Raw genomic sequence first — 20,351 nt, 5'->3', positions numbered from 1 at the left:
CTCCTGGAGACAACACCACCTCATCAAAGGATGCACAGTGTCCTACTGAGACCCCAAAAGGACCAGAGGATGCAGCCCCTGAGATGGAGCCTTGGGCAGCAGCTGTTCCACCTGTAAGGAATCAGGTTTTCTCAACATAGTTCTAATGCTAACGATATTCCTGCACTCTGGCATTCACAGGGCTTGGAAATGGAGCTAGTCTGTTGATCTGACCAGAACTGTTAATATTTGAACTGTGACCTGTTCCTTAACTGGACTCAAACAGCTGACTATGGGCATGTCATAGCATTATAAAGTTACCCTAGCTGCCATTTCAGTGAATAACATCATGGCAGCAAGACATGGTGTGCAACAGGCCCTGGATTTGATCTTCCAAGATGAGGAGATTGATAGTGAGTTGGAGGAGTATGTGTCATAGCAGGAAGAAGCCTCTCTGATGAAGAGAGATAGGGTTAGTTCCACGCTAAGTTCCACACATATGAAGTTTCCTACCGCTGCTTTGAATGCAGAGAATAGTTTATAATAAGCATTTTGTTATTTATTATTTTGTGTTTGTATTGATAATTTTAATTTCTTATGATCTAGTGGTTAAACATGGTTATATTATAAAATCCAACAGTTCCATGATGTCCATGCCATTTTCACATTCAAAATAATATATTTACATCAATATGGCTTTTCTACAATTCTACAATTTCATTTAGCAGACGCTTTTGTCCAAAGCGACGTACAACACAAGCAAGAATTCAAACATAAGGAAAAACCTGTCGTAAGTGCAAAAGTGCTTCAAGTGTGATTGGACAATTGCAGAACAATTGCTACCCCCCCCCCCCCCCCCCCCTTTTTTTTGGTTTGTTTTTGTTATTTCAACTTTGTCAGCGCTAAATAAGTGCTGGGTTTTGGACCACCTGACTTCTTATACCCCTAAGGTGGAGTCGGATTAAGTGCCTAGGTGTTCTCTGAACAATTGAGTCTTCAATTGTCTCTTAAAAGTAGAAAGGGACTCAGCAGAATGACCAGAGTTTGGTAGTTTGTTCCACCATTTGGGAACAACAGAGGAGAAGAGTCTGGCTAGAGATTTCGAGCTGGGCTGGAAGCACCAGGCGTCTCTCACATGCAGAGGGAAGTGGGCGTGAAGGGGAGTACACCTGGATCAGGGAATCGAGGTAGGCTGGGGCCGTTCTTGTAAATGTTTTGTTAAGCCAGGAGGAGAGTTTTGAATTTGATTCTGGCTGCAACAGGAAGCCAGTGAAGGGAGATGAACAGGGGAGTGACATGAGCTCTTTTGGGCTGGTTGAAGACCAGACGTGCTGCTGCATTCTGGATCATCTGTAGCGGTTTGACTGTACCTGCAGGGAGACCTGCCAGAAGAGAGTTGCAGTAGTCAATGCGTGACATCACAAGAGCCTGAACCAGAAGTTGTGCGGCCTGTTGGGTCAGGAAGGGTCTGTCTTCCTGATGTTGTAGAGGGCATAAGGACAAGATCGAGAAACTGAGGCCACGTGAACCTTAAAGGTCAGCTGGTCATCAATCATAACACCCAGGTTTCTGGCTGAGTTTGTGGGCACAAGTAGGCTCGAGTGAAGTTGGACACTAATCTGAGGCTGAACAGATGGACAAGCTGGAAGACCATGAGTTCAATCTTAGACAGATTTAGCTGAAGGTGCCGTTCCTTCATCCATGTGGAGATATCAGCCAGACATGCTGATATCTGAGCTGAAACTGTTGTGTCGTCAGGTGGAAAAGAGAGGAAAAGCTGAGTGTCGTCAGCATAACAGTGGAGAGAAGCCAAGGGAGCGGATCACTGCACCAAGTGAGGTGGTGTACAGAGAGAAGAGTAAGGACCAAGCACTGAGCCCTGAGGGACTCCTGTTGATAGGTCATGTGACCTTGACACCTCCCTCGCCATGACACTCTGAAGGATCTGCCTGTGAGGTAGGACTTGAACCACAACAGGACAGAGCCTGAGATGCTGAGCTCAGAGAGTGTGGAGAGGAGGATTTGATGGTTCACGGTGTCAGAGGCAGCAGACAAGTCCAGCTGCAGTAGGACAGAGGCTGACCAGCAGCTCTCGCCAGCCGCAGAGATTCTGTGACTGATAGGAGTGCAGTCTTAGTGAAGTGGTCGCACCTGAAGCCTGACTGAATGGGTCAAGTTGGTTGTTGTTCCGCAGATGTTCAGAGACTTGGTTAAATACTGAGTGCTCCAGTATTTCGACAGGAATGGTAGAAGTGAGACTGGCTGTAGTTTTTAACCTGGGCTGGGGTTGAGATGAGGCTTTTTGAGCAGTGGCTTTTATGTTTTTATGTCTTATGTAAAACGGGACATCATGTGTGTAATTGTAGATGTTTTTCTGCAGAAATGAGTGTTGTAAAACTTACAAAAAATACACTGTCGCTGCTCTTTGAAACATTTATTAAGGTATTAAGGATTAATCATTACATTTACTGATTGTGACATAGGCTATTTAGACATTCTAAATGGATGTGTAGTTTAAATTGTGTGTAGACACATACGATGCGGGAATTCTTACTGTGAAGGCATAAAATACGAACAGTAGTAAAGGTTGAAAGAACTTTTAAAGCATTCATTGAAAGGTCTTATACATTTTTTTTTTACTTTCATTGCTTGTCAGATTTCTTTTTTGACTCATTTCACCGTAGGTAAATGAGCTGCGTAGTAATAATGCATACAAAGTGGATACAAATCAATGGTTCATGGCTGTACAATAAGTCTTGGCAGGGAATGGGTTCCATCATCAGACATGACATGCTGGTCTCAGAGGAAGATCAAAGCCCTTGGCCTACCGCTGTTCCTGAATTGCCCAGCCTACCTGCATGTGGAATGCCTGCTAAGAGGAGGAAGCCAAGCGGTGCTATTTAGAACTGTTTGGTCTACTTAACTGAACTCATGACTTGGGTATGTACTAGCTTTTGTCAAGCCTTGCTCTAAAGCAAACAAGATACCTTGTGAACAATACCTTGTTAGCTTAGAAAGAGAATAGACACAGTTATGCTAACTGATTTTTACCTCTAAGTGTTCTATGGTGCTAAGGTAGGCTAACAGGTCCCAGACCTATCTCTGTCTCTCATCTGTGAATGAAGACATTCTGTATATTTTCCTTAAATCTCAAACTGGTACTCCAAATATGCTGTGTGATAATATGTGTTTCTATCCTTAGACAAGCAATGCGAAGGACCACACCTGTGCCCTGTCAGATGCAGTTTAGTCGAGCTGCTCGAGCTGCGGGAGTCTGCCTGTCACTGCCCCACAGTCTGCAGGGAGAGCTGGAGAAGCCAGACGTGCAGGAAGCGTATGCCTAAACAGGTAATATGCTGTTGCAGAACTAGGTCAGGACAGCATGACATTGGTCTTCTTCAATGACCTTGTTGATTGTTATGTTTTTTTAGACTTTGGCTGAGGAGTGTTTAATGTTTTGATAACACTATAAATTAGTCTGAAAAAAGAGAAACTGAGGGGGGTGTCAACCAGCAGCTGCAGCTTTCATGATTGGCTGGAGTAACGCTAATTCTGCACACCACTTTACTAAAGCATACAGTGACAGCATAAATAGGACTAGAAAAAGCACTCAGAGAGTGCAGACCTCTGCCAAGGATAGAGAGGAAAACAGGAAACCCATGCAGTAAAGGATCATGAGCTGGAATCGAACCTGCGTCTCTGACACAGTTCTGTTTACGAAAGCACCTTCTTCACCAGTTGAGCTATCTGGACACCTTGATCTACTTTGTGGACGACATACTAAGCTACGATGTTTTCCGTCCCATTTTTGGACCACATACTAAAGCATACTAAAAAATTCAAAGTGATCCAGAATCCAGGATCCTTTCCGGATTGCACCAAAATTAAATCAGCTCTTCCTTTTACTATAGTCTGCATCCCCTCATAATTTCATGTGAATCTGCCCAGGCGTTTTTGAGTTATCTTGCTAACAGACAGATAGACGGACGGACAGATGGACAGACGGACACACAAACGCCGGGTGTCACATAACCTCCTTGCGGAAGGTAATAACTCTGCTCTGTCAACAGTTTAAAATAACACAGGACACTGCACAAACTAAAAGACCTGAAATTACAAACAAACAAATATGCTAAGAAAATGGAATGAGTGACATCTTCTGTCTACTCTGAACCCTTTTTAATGCTATCACACCACTCCACACACTTCAGGAATTACTGTGTGACCTGAGTCTCTTTAGATCAGATTTAGAATGCATTCAAAATAGACTAACAATATTATCGTAATCACAATCACAAATCAACATATTTGACGTCTCTAATATCAAAACTTTTGCTTCACTGGCTTTAATGCATATCTCATCCTCTCTGTCTGCATCCTCCTGCCAGGTAAAGAGTGACATTCAAAGATCGAGTGAAAGAAAATCCAGACTACAACGCCCAGAGATTTCCAACACACACCGAGCCTTTCTCAACAGAAGACTGCTAATTCTGAAAAACTGAAAAGGAGCGGTACTAATCTAGAACAGGGAATATTCTGCATATACACCAATGTAGTATGGAACTCTGTTACATTTGTTTGTGGTAACATCCCATTGTGAAAATGGGCTGATAGTAATGACAGCTGCTAACCTCACTGAAAAAATCCCTCCTTTCCTGCTTTAGTGTTACATTATCTGCTGTAATTAAGTCAGAACGGGCATATAGTTTAAGGTTCTTGAATTACCTCATGTTTAAATTTCTTAATTCTCTTGCTCTGTGACATATCTGAGAAGATACTGATGGAATCAGTGAAGTGTAGGATACTAAGCATTAGAACAATGTATAGTCAGTGATGGACAGACCTACAATGATAAATTATCTGCACTTAATCCGGAACTAGTCTCTTAGTTAGGTAGTTCTGAAGCAGTCTAAGTGCCATAGCTGGATATACAGGTAGTATTAGGATCACTGTTAGAAAGAAGAGTCAAAACTTTTTTGAGAAAATGCTGTAATTGAGAATAAAGTTAAAATGTTATGAGAAACATGAGAGTAAAGATGTAAAGAAAAATTATGTAAATGTTTATAGTATAGAAAGTAAAAGAATAAAATTCTTAATATTCTGAAAATAAAGTCATAAAATCCTATTGTTGTGACAAGTATAAATATTAGGAGGAACAATGCAAGAATTATAATGTTGCAAAAAAGGAGTAATATTTACTTGTTTGTCTTGTAAACAGTAACACTGCAAACACTCAAATATTGAGATACGAGCTGTTGCTGCACATAATGTGTGGACTGTCAGAAGATGCTATAATATACACAAGCAATGTAATCCTGTCCACTGTATTTATATAACATTTGATGTTCTATTACTGTTTTCCCATGTTAATGTCTTTCCTATAATTGTGCAGGTTATTTTTTGGACTCCTATGTAACAGCTGATTGCAAGTGATGTTTTTTGGTTGTCCATACATTCATCCGTCCAACCTGTTCTTCTTCTGTAAGTTGTGCATTGAGCAATGTCCTGAACAGTGAACTGATTCCTGGTCGAAGGTAAAAGGTCACTATAGTCTCACAGAACAGATTTTAACTAAAATTCAAAAATTCATACACCTATTATGACAAATTTCACAGAGTGTCTACAGAGATAAAATGATGAAAATTTTATATCTAAAAGGTCAAAATGTTAGGTCTGGACAAACATGATGTAAACTGCATTGATGCTTGTCCACATAACAAAGTCATACAAACTGCAAGCAGGCATTTCAATTTGATATATTAGAACTTTATTGTCAAATCTGATAATTTTGTCCAAACAGTGACTCTGACGCAGTGTCTTACTGAGCAGTTCTATTCTCTGTGCAGGTCTAATAGTTTTATATGTACTAGGGCATCTCAAAAAATACTAGAACATGTGGAAAAGTTTTTTTATTTATAAAGGAAGCTTTCATATATTCACTACACATAAATTAAATTGAAATGTTTTAAGACTTTTATTATCAAAATCAGAAATCCTGTATCTCAGATTATTTAAGTATTTCCTTAGGATCATTAAGAAAGAAAAGTTTTACAATACAGAAATGTCCCTCCTCTGAAAGGTATGTTCATTTACACACTAAATACTTGGTTGAAGCTCTCGTACCTCAAATTACTGCATCAATGCAGCATGGTGTGGAGATCAGCCTGTGGCCCTGCTGAGGTGTTATTGAAGCCCGGGTTGCTTTGATAGCTGCCTTCAGCTTGTCTGTATCTTTGGGTCATTTTGGTTCTTGTCTGGCTACATTGTAAACTTGGTTCTCTGAGTGAAGAGACTATCTCTCCACCCATTTACATATTTCATATGTACAAGGAATGACCCCCCCCCCCCCCCCCCCCCTTTTTCAGGGTATATGGATACTTGGCCATGTCTCTGAGCAGCCAAAAGAGTTGGAGAGGTAGTGTAGAAGAAGCCTCTTGGATGAGAGGTGAAACGTCTTCAAGGAACTTTCTTAAAGTCCAGTGGATTTATTTAAACTACTTTGAATAACTATGACCTGGATGAATGAGAACTTACACAGACATCAAGAGGTAGTGTCTTCACTCTACTAAGCAAGGTTACAATGTAATCATACTTTTTCTATCATCTAGAGACTATCTCCCCACGAGTTAAATATTTGACATGTATAGGGTAACTCTTTGAGATACTCCATAAGGAGACGGTGCAGCCCAAACCACATGTATATGATAAACGCACTATCTGCACATGTACACTTACAGTATTTACATACCAACCAGGCAGAGGCCATGGACAACGCAAAGACTAGGCCAGAGAGGCAGAAGGGCTGTCCGCCAGGTGGGGCACAACCAAAACTGGTGCTGGTCCTCCTAGTCTTCTCCAGAAGAGGCAAGTGACTACAGCTGAACCACTGAGACAGGTGGAACAGATCAAGCCTTCAGCAGTACCACAGTATGGAATAACATATTCTGTTTAGTCACAGGCCCACATTTTTTCCTTCTGGCCAGAACTAGAAGTAGTACCTTTTCTAGAATGTTATTGGTATAACATTCTACATTAACAGTGGTACCTTGAGGCACAATGTGCAGCTCTGAGAGACCTGAAGCGGACATAGCCCTCCAAATGGGCACTGAATTTCTTTGCTCAGAAGATGGTACTTTTTCACGACCATCTGTATATATACGGTTGTTTTGGCTATTGGAAGTCAGGGATAAGTAGAGAAGGCATTCAACATAGAAAATCGAGTTCTCCCAGTCTTTTGGAATCAGAGTTATGTACCTGAAAGCTAGTTTCCTCTCCTTTTGCGGTTTGGTGAGTTTTTGGGTACATTGCCTCTTGTAAGCTTTCAGCCCCAATGTTTCTGCTAAAAATTGATGCTCTTAGAAACATCTTCTCCGACATTTTTCAGCCTCTGACTGAGTTGCCAGCATGACTGGTGCCCTTGCCCTTTCTCATCAGATCCATGGCTCTTGCAGTTAGGCCAGATGAATGTCCTGAATGAGACAAATCTTTGAAGGATCCTCCTTTGCCACCACTTCTGTGCCCAGCAGATACTTCTGTCAAGGGCTTGAGCCTGCTGCTGGCCAATTTTCCCTGCATTTTGAAGAGTATTGGCCTATGCACGAATCTCATACTCTGAAAGAGGAGCTTTTCCACCCTTACTCTTAGCCATGTTAACAATGCTTCCAAAATTTGGTTGTGAGTGTAATGCATTTTGGTCAAGCAAGAAATTTATTTACTGGGACCTGACAGTTTGACCAGGCAAAGAACTAAAGAGTGCCTGCTTGACCAGGTGTAACCTAGTTTGGTAACAAACAAACATGTTGTCCAGTGGGGATTCAACTTTTGGGACAAGGTGTAGTATCGATTGTCACAATGCAACCTGACTGAGAGGATATAAAACATCAGTGTAATCACGGCAGCAAGGTGTTTTATGACGTGGCCAGGCAAGCTGGTGTGTCTGAAAAAATATATCCATGTACCCTGACGAGCGGGGGCGTCATTCCTTGCACATATGAAATATGTAACTGGGTGGAGAGATAGATTTGAGATGATAGAGGACCCCATATGAGATTCTATGGGACTCAGGTGAGTCAACTGGCTCATCAATTACAGCAATATCATAGTCAACACACCATTGGTAGAAGATTTGGCACTGTAGGCAGGTGCTAAGTCCTGCTGGAAAATTAATTTGGTATCTCCGTGAAGCTTGTCAGCAGATGGAAACATGAGGTGCTCTAAAATTTTGTGGTAGATGCTGCGTTGATTTTGGACTGATTTGCAAGGGTGGGAAGTAGTAGTCAGTTGTGATTTTCTGCAATATGTTCTCGGCATTTCTCTTAATCTCTGTGCCAATGACTTTGATAAGCAATGCCATCAGATGAAATTGCACCCCAAATCATCACAGATTGTGAAAACTTCACACTGGGCTTCAGACAGCTTAGATTATGTGTTTCTTGACTTCTTTCAGACTGTAGGACTTCGACTTCCAAATGAAAATTTCAACTGAAAACATGGTCTCTGGCTCACAAGAGGCTTAATACTGGGAATGTAACAGTTGTAGCTTCTTTCCTGAAGACATCTGTGCTTGGTGACTCCTGATGCACACCAGGCTCAGTCCACTGCTTGTAAAGTTCTCCCAGGTTCTTGTATAAACCTCTGACAATCCCCTGAAGGTTGATGCCATTCTTGTTGCTTGTGCACATTTTCCTATCAAACTTTTTCCCTCGAGTCTTCTTTCTATTCATTCTGCTAATATGCTAGCTTTTTCAACAATGACTTTCTGTGGCTCCTTGTGGAGGGTGTGCAGTATCATCTCCTGAACAACTTTCAAGTCAACAGTTTTCCCCATGACTATGGCTGTGTGCACTGATCTAACCCAGCGGTACATTGTACTCAAACTGAAAATGAAACATTTTATTATTTGGTGATACTGGATTTCTGATTTTCATGACCTGTAAGCCATAATAATCATACAAATTAGTACAAAAAACAGGCTTACAGCATTTCATTTTATGTATAGTAAGTCTAGAATATATAAAATTTTCACTTTCGTAAATAAGTGATGGAAAATAATGAACTTTTCATAATGTTCTTTTTTAAAATGCACTAATGTAAGGCAACATTGTAAATGAGTGCAGATTGTGCATTGTGAATGGGCAGTGATGTCATAGAGCATTGTCAGTTTCAATCAGTTATCCAAACTTGCTGTCCATGACATCATATTTGCAATTTTTTAGCATTATGACTTTAGGTACTTCAGTGAATCATTGATGACTAGTTCCTATTGGCATTTTAAAGCATTATCTTTATAACTGGGCTGCACAGTGGTTAGTGGTTAGTACTTTTGCCTTGCAGCAAGAAGATCCCCGGTTCACTTCCCAGCCTGGGCCTGGGATCTTTCTGCATGGAGTTTGCATGTTCTTCCTGTGCATGCATGGGTTTCTTCCGGGCACTCCGGCTTCCTCCCACAGTCCAAAAATATGCTGACGTTAACTGGTTACTCTAAATTGCCCGTAGGTGTGAGTGTGATTGTTTGTCTGTATATGTAGCCCTGTGACAGACTGGCGACCTGTCCAGGGTGTCCCCTGCCTTCACCCCAGTCAGCTGAGATAGGCTCCAGCACTCCCCGTGACCCTAGTGAGGATAAAGTGGTATATAGAGAATGGATGGATCTTTATAACTGACACTGTGTCTCTTGTTAAAGCAAGAGACACAGTGTATATTACCTAGTGTTCTGCTACACCATAGGAATCTGCCATAGCTTTATGAAGCTGTGGTGATGATCAGAGTGTGTGATGTTTGTCTGAAGCACATCTGCTGTCGTTAGAGGTTTGTCAAACTGTGAGCAGTTCTTATGTGCTTGTTAACGTCACTGAAATAAATCTAGTTCTAAATCAGAGTTTTTGAACGGCTTTCTTTGCAGAGAATATCAGATTTGAAGTTACAGTACACCTTAGAGAGGGGTTTCCAACACCAGGCTCGGATCCTCACAGGGAGACCGAGAAATACATCTGTTTCGTTGCATGAAGTGCCTGTGTTAGCTGATGCTAACGTGCACACAATGAAAATGTGAACCATGCTGCAGACTTACCAAGCATTTTATTTGGGGTCATATTATACTAATAGTGCGTAGTGCCTGAGATATTCTAGTTTATGTAAATATTTTAGTAGTGTTTTACTTCTGCAGGTCAGTTCCACAATATAGACCGCCATAGAGATGATAATGACAGAGAAGGCCAATGATGTCCACTGTGAGAAGACCTTTCATTTTGATGTAATGCCTTGTTGGAAGTCACCATTAGAAGATCAAACTATGGCCACAAATGGCTGCTGGGGGACTTCTCTTGATGCACTGAGCCCTTCTCTATCTACCTTTACATTTAATATGTATATCGTTATTGCATTACATTCACTCTGTTTGCCCCTGTGTTAATTCTCCGAGTGTCCCTGGTCCCAGAGCTGGATGCTTCAGATCTGCGGTTGATGTTCCACCAACTGGTCTAGTCTCCACCATGTCCACTGTGGGATGCTGCTGCTGACCTTCCTCCAGCCCTCTGCTTCCAACTCCCCTTTTCCACCAGTCAACTCTGCATCACCCTCACTATACTTGTTATGCGAATCTACATACTGTTTGAATTTTACTGCTAGCTATATATGTAGTATATTTAATGTCAGAGCCGTACATCATAAGAGTAAACTATGAATTAGTTTTCAATGTTGGCTTATACTTTGTTTGTGTCACATGTCTTGTCATACATGTATCCAAATGTGTGTTGTGTTTTCCGTGCTCTCCCATCCCTCCCCCTTGCCCTCTTCTGTCCTTCTCAACCCGCCCGGCCAGCAGGCAGATGGGTCCCCCCTATATAGAGCCGGGTTCTGCTCGAGGTTTTTTCCCTGTTAAAAGGGTGTTCTCCTTGCTACTGTCGCCTTTGGGCTTGCTCTGGAGGTCAGGCATACACACGTGGACAAAATTGTTGGTACGCCTCAGTTAAAGAAGGAAAAACCCACAATTCTCACTGAAATCACTTGAAACTCACAAAAGTAACAATAAATAAAAATTTATTGAAAATTAAATAATCAAAATCAGCCATCACTTTTGAATTGTTGATTAACATAATTATTTAAAAAAAACAAACTAATGAAATAGGGCTTGACAAAAATGATGGTACCCATAACTTAATATTTTGTTGCACAACCTTTTGAGGCAATCACTGCAATTAAACGATTTCTGTATTTGTCAATGAGCGTTCTGCAGCTGTCAACAGGTATTTTGGCCCACTCCTCATGAGCAAACAGCTCCAGTTGTCTCAGGTTTGATGGGTGTCTTCTCCAAATGGCATGTTTCAGCTCCTTCCACATATGTTCAATGGGATTCAGATCTGGGCTCATAGAAGGCCACTTTAGAATAGTCCAACGCTTTTCTCTCAGCCATTCTTGGGTGTTTTTGGCTGTGTGTTTTGGATCGTTGTGCTGTTGGAAGACCCATGACCTGCGACTGAGACCAAGCTTTCTGACACTAGGCAGCACATTTCTCTCCAGAATGCCTTGATAGTCTTCAGATTTCATCGTACCTTGCACACTTTCAAGACACCCTGTGCCAGATGCAGCAAAGCAGCCCCAAAACATTACTGAGCCTCCTCCATGTTTCACCGTAGGGACAGTGTTCTTTTCTTCGTATGCTTGGTTTTTGAGTCTATGAACATAGAGTTGATGTGCCTTACCAAAAAGCTCCAGTTTGGTCTCATCTGTCCAAAGGACATTCTCCCAGAAGCTTTGTGGCTTGTCAACATGCATTTTTGCAAAATTCCAGTCTCGCTTTTTTATGAGTTTTTTTCAGCAGTGGTGTCCTCCTTGGTCGTCTCCCATGAAGTCCACTTTGGCTCAAACAACGACGAATGGTGCGATCTGACACTGATGTACCTTGGCCTTGGAGTTCACCTTTAATTTCTTTGGAGGTTGCTCTGGGCTCTTTGGATACAATTCGAACGATCCGTCTCTTCAATTTGTCATCAATTTTCCTCTTGCGGCCACGTCCAGGGAGGTTGGCTACTGTCCCGTGGGTCTTGAACTTCTGAATAATATGAGCCACTGTTGTCACAGGAACTTCAAGCTGTTTAGAGATGGTCTTATAGCCTTTACCTTTAAGATGTTTGTCTATAATTTTTTTTCGGATGTCCTGGGACAATTCTCTCCTTCGCTTTCTGTTGTCCATGTTCAGTGTGGTACACACCTTTTCACCAAACAGCAGGGTGACGACTTGTCTCCCTTTAAATAGGCAGACTGACTGATTATGAGTTTGGAAACACCTGTGATGTCAATTAAATGACACACCTGAGTTAATCATGTCACTCTGGTCAAATAGTTTTCAATCTTTTATAGAGGTACCATCATTTTTGTCCAGGCCTGTTTCATTAGTTTGTTTTTTTAAATAATTATGTTAATCAACAATTCAAAAGTGATGGCTGTTTTTGATTATTTAATTTTCAATAAATTTTTATTTATTGTTACTTTTGTGAGTTTCAAGTGATTTCAGTGAGAATTGTGGGTTTTTTTCTTTAACTGAGGGGTACCAACAATTTTGTCCACGTGTGTATGGGTTCTGTAAAGCGTCTTGAGACAATTTGACTGTAATTGACGCTATATAAATAAAATTGAATTGAGTTGAATTGAATTGAATTGAAAGGAAGGCAGCAAGTCTTCTCCATCAACTGAACTCAAGATAGGACAACAGCCTCATCTCTTGTGTTCCTAGATGTGTAGGTCAGGGTCACTGAGCTCGCATCACTTACTCTTCACTCCATGAGATTGCTGGCAAATTAAAGCTACTACACTGGATTTAACTACACAGTCCTCCGTAATATGAACTGAAAAGAAAACTTGCATAGCTCTATGCCTAATTCTATCACACCAGCGAAAAATAATTATCTGTGTGAAATTCAAGCTCTTCATTTAAAAGGCAAAAAAAGAATATTTAAATGTACTAAAATGCACTTTTTAGCAAAGAAATGTTCTTTAACAAATACATTTACTCCCATATTAACTGCAGACGGATCCAATATGAACACACCACACAATTTTTGTTTTTTGTTGGAACATAACTAATGTGCGAATTGGCATCTCTGTAGAAAAATAATTATGTTATTGTCTTTATATCGGCACAAATAAGTTGGTATCACGTACCAACTTCACTGATGTGGTACTCATTTTATTACTACCTGCAGAACCCATGCTTAGACCACTAGACTGTCATCAGATGTTTGTGGCAAAAGTAATTTGGCATTAAGTATCTTCTACTGGGACAGTTCAGTGCAGATACATTCACATAGTAAATACAAACATAAATACAGATACGTTTGTTACACAAGGTAATGTGATCATACTTTCAGCTAAATCAGAATTTGATTCTCTATAAACTGTACTATTCATAATCATCCTGCAACAAATAAAGATAGACAATTAGCCATCTGCAGCCTGGTGCTCCACCAATATATTTATATTCACACCAAAGTGGTTAACACGGGTCACGTTCATGGCAGTTCGAGAGGTCCAGGTGATTCTGAGTCTCACACACTTGAACTGGACAATCACAAAAAATAGTTGTGTTAGTTGTTGTATATGGAAAACATGCCCCTTACTCTGAAATTTTGTTGGAATTCTCAGAGTTGTTGGCTGATTTAGTGCTCAGTACAGATAAACTCCTTATAGTCGGTGATTTTAATATCCATGTAAATGATGAGAACAACAGCCTCAACTCTGCTTTTAGCTCATTGTTAGACCAACCACAGCCTTGATCTTGTTTTGCCATATGACAGAAATTGAACGTCTTACTGTTTATCAACAAAACTCTATTTTGTCTGATCATTTTTTTAAATTTTCTTTTTATTAGATTTTTGCATTTAAGTACAACAAATAAACATATAAAACAGAAATACCCTCCCCAACAAGTGCTGCAGCAAAACAGGTACACAATAAAAAAGAAATAGAAAAAAAAACACAAAAAAACAATAAATAAAACAAATAAATAAAAAGAAAAAAACAAAAAAATGAAGACACGTGGTACAGGGAATAACTGTCATGACAGGGTAAAATCAGATATTAGTATTCGTTAGTGAACGAGTCAGAGTCTCTGTAAAAAAGTATGCAAGGGTTTCCAGAGTTTCCAAAAGTTGTCCAGTTTATGGTTAAGTTCGTGAGTCAGTTTCTCCAGTGGAAGCAAGGCTGATATCTGGGAAATCCACATATCAACGGTGGGAATCTGCGGCGCAGACCAGCATAGCAAAATACACTTTTTTGCTAGATATAAAAGTGTTACTAAAAGGGCTCTGGTGTCAGTATCAAATTGCTTGCTGGAGAGTAGTTTAGCAAATAGAATGAGGGAGATTGTGCAAACTGTTTGCCAATAACCTCTTGAATCAGAATGAACCCCTTTCCAGAACACTTGGATACGATCACATGACCAGAACAGGTGAATAATGTACCTTTATGAGTTTACATTTGTAACAAAGGTCTGAGCTGTTGGGAAACATCTTCTGGAGGCGGGCAGGTTGAAATAAATCCTGTGGAAAAATTTAAAATTTTGCTCATGTATAGAAATTGAGGTGCATTTAGGAAAAATCCCATTGCAAATCTTTGTCCATTCCGCCTGATTAAATGACACCCCCAGATCGCGTTCCCACAGTGGCTTTAAAGGGCCATAAGCAGAGGTATCTGAATACTGCAGTAGATCATAAAACTTTGAAATCATGCCTTTACAGAATTTGCCCATTATCAAAACATCTTCCAGCTCTGATAGCTTCAGACGAATTTTGTTAGTTTTTAAGAGATCATCTATAAAATGACAATTTGAAGATACTTAAAAAAATCTTTGTGAGAAACATTGTGATCAGATCTTATTTGTTCAAATGATTTTAGAGCATCTGAGGTCAGCATGCCTGCAAAAGCTGATAAACCCTTAGAAGACCGCTCGATCAAACCAATACTCCTGAGCTGTACTGGGAGGTCAGGGTTCAGCACCAAAGGGGATCGAACAGAAATATCAAAAGGAATATTTAAATATTTTTTCACGTCCCTCCATGCCAGCAATGTATTATAAATAATCATATTATCATGGAGGGATTTAATTTGATCTATACTGTTGATGAAAGGAAGGAATGTAAGTTTCCTGGGGTGACAAGCTGAGGACTCCAGACTGATCCATAAAGAGTTCTGGCTATTCAAAACCAGTTAGCGATTATTTTAAGTTGAGCTGACCAATAGTATAGTTGTAGATTAGGTAACAACAGAGCACCTAGTTCCTTGGCTTGGTAAGTTTGGAAAACCTGACCCTCTGGTGTTTATTGTTCCAGATGTAACAAGAAATATGAGAATTCAATGACTTGAAAAATGATGAAGTTAAATAACAGGGGAGATTTTGGAATAAATAATTTAACCGGGGGAGATGTTCATTTTTATTACATTGACTCTTCCTAGGAGAGATGTTGGTAGAGAAGACCAATTTTTCAGGTCATTTTTAATTTTATAAATCAAAGAGGAGTAATTAAAGTCATACAACTTGTTTAAGTTGGCAGAAATAAAAATTCCTAATATCTAAGACCCAGCTCTGACAATTGGAATGGAGACTGTATACAGACATTCTGGGAATATTAAAGGGTAAGGCAACAGACTTTCCTAAATTTACTTTATAGCCTGACAAGGCACTAAAAGAGGCTATGGAACTCAGAACAGCAGGAACTGATTTTTCAGGATCCTTTAAATACAGAAGGACATCATCTGCAAATAAGGAAATGACATGGTTTTCCTCCCCAACTGTGATTCCGTGTATATCAGGATTAGTCCTGATGGCTTCAGCCAGAGGTTCAATAAATAAAGTAAACAGTAAGGGCACAGAGGGCACCCCTGCTGCAACCTCTGTGCACTGGGAAACCTTCAGACATCAGACCATTTGTATTAACAGCGGCCGCTGAATCAGAATAGAGGGCTTTAACCAAATTAATAAATTTGGGGCCCAGACCAATTTTTCTAATGCAGCAAAAAGAAAAGGCCATTCCACGCGATCAAAGGCCTTTTCGGCATCTAAAGATATAATAAATGCTGGATTTTTATGAATGTTAAGATAATGTATAATATTAAGTGCGCGACGAACATTATCTGTACCATGTCTAGATTTAACAAATCCAGCCTGGTCTGGGTTGATAATCTTGGGGAGTATGTTTTCAAGCCTGCGGGCCAGTATTTTTGCAATTATTTTGTAGTCCACATTGAGTAAACTAATGGGCCTATATGAAGAGCAGTCCAAAGGGTTTTTATCCTTTTTTAAAAGCAAACTGATAGATGCCTGCTTCCAAGAAGGGGGATGCATCTTTTAAAATATTTCTAATAGCAGGCAGAAGTATTGGGTGGATCTCTGGCCAAAATTTCTTGAAGAACTCTAGAGGAAACCCATCGGGTCCTGGACATTTACCATTTGGCATAGCCTGAATTGCAGACCAAACCTCCTCAGGAGTGAATGCAGCATCTAAAACAGAACGATCCTCCTCCGCAATAGCTGGTAGGTAATAGTGCTTAAATACGAAGCAATATTGGATTAGTGCCTGCTGAACTGTAAAGAGATTTATAAAAATCCCTGAACGTGTTATTAATTAATCAGTGGATCGCATGAAACATTGCCAGACGGTGATCTTATCATATTAATGGTACGGTCACTATTCTGATTTTTCAAACTGATCTGCAAGTAAACGACTGGATTTATTATTAAATTTGTAGTATCTCTGTTTAGTAAAAAGTCGGAGCTTCTGGATATGACGGGTGTTGTCTGATCATTTTAATAACATTGAATTTACAATAATGGACTAGCATCTACACGATCCTTCAGATGCAGTTTTATGAGCCAGAACTACTGATAGATAGAGAGATAGATATGTTAAGGTTGATCTTTTTAAACTTGAAAAAAGAGAGCAAAAGAGAAAAACCTACTCTCTATGATCACTCCTGACTAAATCTATCAGTCAAGCCAGCCATGTCCCCAACATCATGTACTCTTAGCTTTACTCTTATAAATATGTACCACCAGAACACAGATCAGAAGAAAGTAAATAAACACAAAAAAATCAAAGCAGCTCATAGTAAAAAAAACAAAACAACTTTTGGCTACATTTATGCAGTTGATTGGCTTTTCAAGATGCAGTTTGAATGGAACCTGTGCCTAGCAGCATTCAGTCTTACTCCACTGTAAGACACTTCGACAGGGGCTTTATGTTTAAAAGCCAGTCACTACATCTTTCTCTTTTTATACAGTCTTGATGTTACAAACACACTACAAGAGCAAGTATGCACATGTTCTGCAGCAATGAAGTGTATTTGTGTATTTGGTAGTGTGGTGGGTATTTGCAGCACATACATGTTGTCAAGTGATAAAGATGTTTTCTTAAGTTGCAGTGTGTTGACTGTATGTGGCCACTGTAATTTAAATTTAGGAACCAGGGCCATACTTCTTCTCCCTGTCCAAGCAGATATACGTGTGTTTAAAATTTTCATTTTTTTCCCGTTCTCTAACGCTCTCTTTCAGAACAAGATCCACAGGGGGATTAAAAAAGAGCCTGAAGACTCCCTGCAGTGACACAGCAGCCTCATCCTGGAGCCTGAGTCACAACTTCTTGGGTTTGCAAGTGTTTCTCTCTTCCTTATTTTCATTAAACCACAACCAATATTAACCTTCCCGGTGGTGAGGTCTTTGTGAAAATGTTTAAATACATTGTTTGAATAAGATAACCTCAGCTTTTTAAAATTGCTTATGCTCACTTCAGCCAACAGTTCATTCTCCTCTCTGTCAGTGGGGAAACCAAACATTCATAAGCTTTTCTGGTTTCTGGTTTCAGTGTAGCACAGCAAATCATGGCAGAGACTGTTAAAAGGATAGTCTGGATCAAAGGATACAAACTGTTTGACATATGTCATTCATTTTTCTGAGTTTGATAGAGATTTGATGACCGATTTCATTACGGCAACTAAGAGCATGAAAGGATGAAAGATACACAAAATATGTATGTTTGTAAGTGTATGCGAGGGTAATTCTCGGCGTCACCCAGAAGCAAGGAGGATACAGTGCTGAGATACAAAAAAAACATAATGCAGTTTCTAAATGAGGATTTATTGAAGATTTTTTGAATATCTATATCACTCTTGTGAAAAGTAATTGCCTCCCTAAACCTAATAACTGGTTGGTCTCTTGGTGGCAACAACTGCAGTTAAACCTTTGCCATAGCTTGTAATCAGTGTTTTATATCGCCACGGAGGAATGTTTGTCCACTCTTCTTTGCAGAATAGTTTTTGGTCTTGAATGGCCCTTTTAAGATCTTGCAACAGCATCTCAATTGGATTCAAGTCTGGACTTTGACTTGGCTTTCATCCAGGGGAAGGACAAAGTCCAAGTGTGAGGGATCTGAGTCTATGGTCCAGCAGACAGTGAGTGGATGAATGAGCCTTATATATCTGGAGGTGTAATAATGGACAGGTGAGTTGAGTGAGCTAACTTTCATCCCAGCAATCAGCAGTGCAGGCAGCAAGAGCAGAAGGGTGAATGAGAGAGAGACAAGGGAGACAGACAGATGCAGAGACAGACATATTCAGAAAGAGGGAGCCAGAGGGACAAGGAGAGAGCGATCGGAGAGAGAGAGATAAGAAGATTGAGGGAGAGATATAGGAGGGAGAGAGAAAGGGGAGAGCCAGACGACAGAGACAGGAAGGAGGAGGGAGAAAGAGGAAAAGTGAGGAGGATAGGGGCCAGAGCAGGGATCATGACAGGATGGAGTTGGGGCATTGTTTAGGGGATGAGGCAGCCAAACTTAGTGGGCCCTAATGAGTTGTAGTTTGACTTTAGTGTGCCATTACACTGGAGTTCCATCAGCTCCATTTGGATGTTTTAAGGTACTTTTTGCACTTTAACGGCATATGGATTGCTGAGTAGTTCAAAATAAAATTTTGTGCTTCAAAGTCAGCAAAGCGCTGTGTGAACTCAATGTGAAGTGTGTTCAGTTTATCAGCAAAATGCACAGTTGGGAACACCGCAGTAGTGACTTGGTGTGACATTGTTTGGCAACATGGAAAGTGAACCAAGTTCTCTTGCTACACCTGAGTCTCCCACAAGCGCAGCTTGGCTTGAAAAGCCTGTACCACATCATACTTGTCCATGATCACACGGTCCCGACCCTGGAGCTGAAGATTTAGTGCAGTGAGATGCCTAGTTAAGTCGCAGAGACACGCTAAGTCTACCCTCCATTTTTCATACCACAGCACTGAGGAGTCTTTCCATTTGCTTTCCAGGAACTGACAAATTTCTGCGCACAGCTCTAAATATCTGTTGAGCATGTTTCCTTGACTTAACCAACACACCTGTGTATGATAGGACATGTCACCAAATTGAGAGTGTGTTTCCTGAAAAAAAAGACTGGAATTATTGGTGATTTAAACCTTTGGCTCTGATGAAGTTTTTAGTTTATGTTATGGTGCTCATGATCTTCTATTTTCAGAGCTTTGCCGCAAACTGCTTGCCGATATATGATGCAGTGATATGCAGTCAGATCACCAGTACAGTTCTACCTCTACATCATGTCCCACATCCTTCCCTCTAATCTGTGCTTTTCACTGCACATCACTGGTGCTCCATCTGCAGTCAGCCCCACAGGCTTGTACCAGGGCAGTTTCATGTCATTTACACATCTAGATACATCTTCAAAAATGTCTTTTCCTGTTGTTGTTCCATGTATTGATTTAATGACCAAAACTTGCTTTCACAGTAGATTCCTTTTGTGTTTTTGCTCTTGTGAATATTGCCGTGACAAAATCTTTTCTTCAACTCCTCTGCCTTCTGTGGCTTCTGCTACATGTCCAGGTTTTTGTACGTGCTCTGATATTTGTCTCATAGTGCTGTCTTAGGTTATATCCTTTAATTATGGCCACATTAGCTCCACAAACAAGGCACACAGGTTTACTGGAAATGTCAATGAACAGATATTCTGCCTATCACTTGTTTTGAAAGCCCTTGTTTTCAAAGTCCACTTTTCGTTTGTCCATTTTTTTATGATGAGCTTGAATGTTACTGTTGTATCTTCTCAACTCATCTACTGACACCCAACTGATGTGTTGTTCAAGGAGCAGGGAGGAGGGGTTGGGACTCACAGGTCTTGACTGATGTGACAGCTGTTGCACTGAATTATGGGGCTTGTAGCATGAGTGGCTTGAAGGCCACATATTGATGAGTTATCAATAATTACAAAATCAACTTGTGGGCTGGATATAATTGGATCACAGGCCAGATGTGGGCTGTGGGCCATGGGCCCTGAGCTTGACATGTCTGCTTTAGAACATGACATCATATGCTGCTTGTTGAGATCCAGCAT

The sequence above is a fragment of the Acanthochromis polyacanthus genome, chromosome 11 (assembly GCF_021347895.1).
Source record: "Acanthochromis polyacanthus isolate Apoly-LR-REF ecotype Palm Island chromosome 11, KAUST_Apoly_ChrSc, whole genome shotgun sequence".
Classification (NCBI taxonomy): Eukaryota; Metazoa; Chordata; class Actinopteri; family Pomacentridae; genus Acanthochromis; species Acanthochromis polyacanthus.
This window is presented reverse-complemented; position numbering follows the sequence as displayed.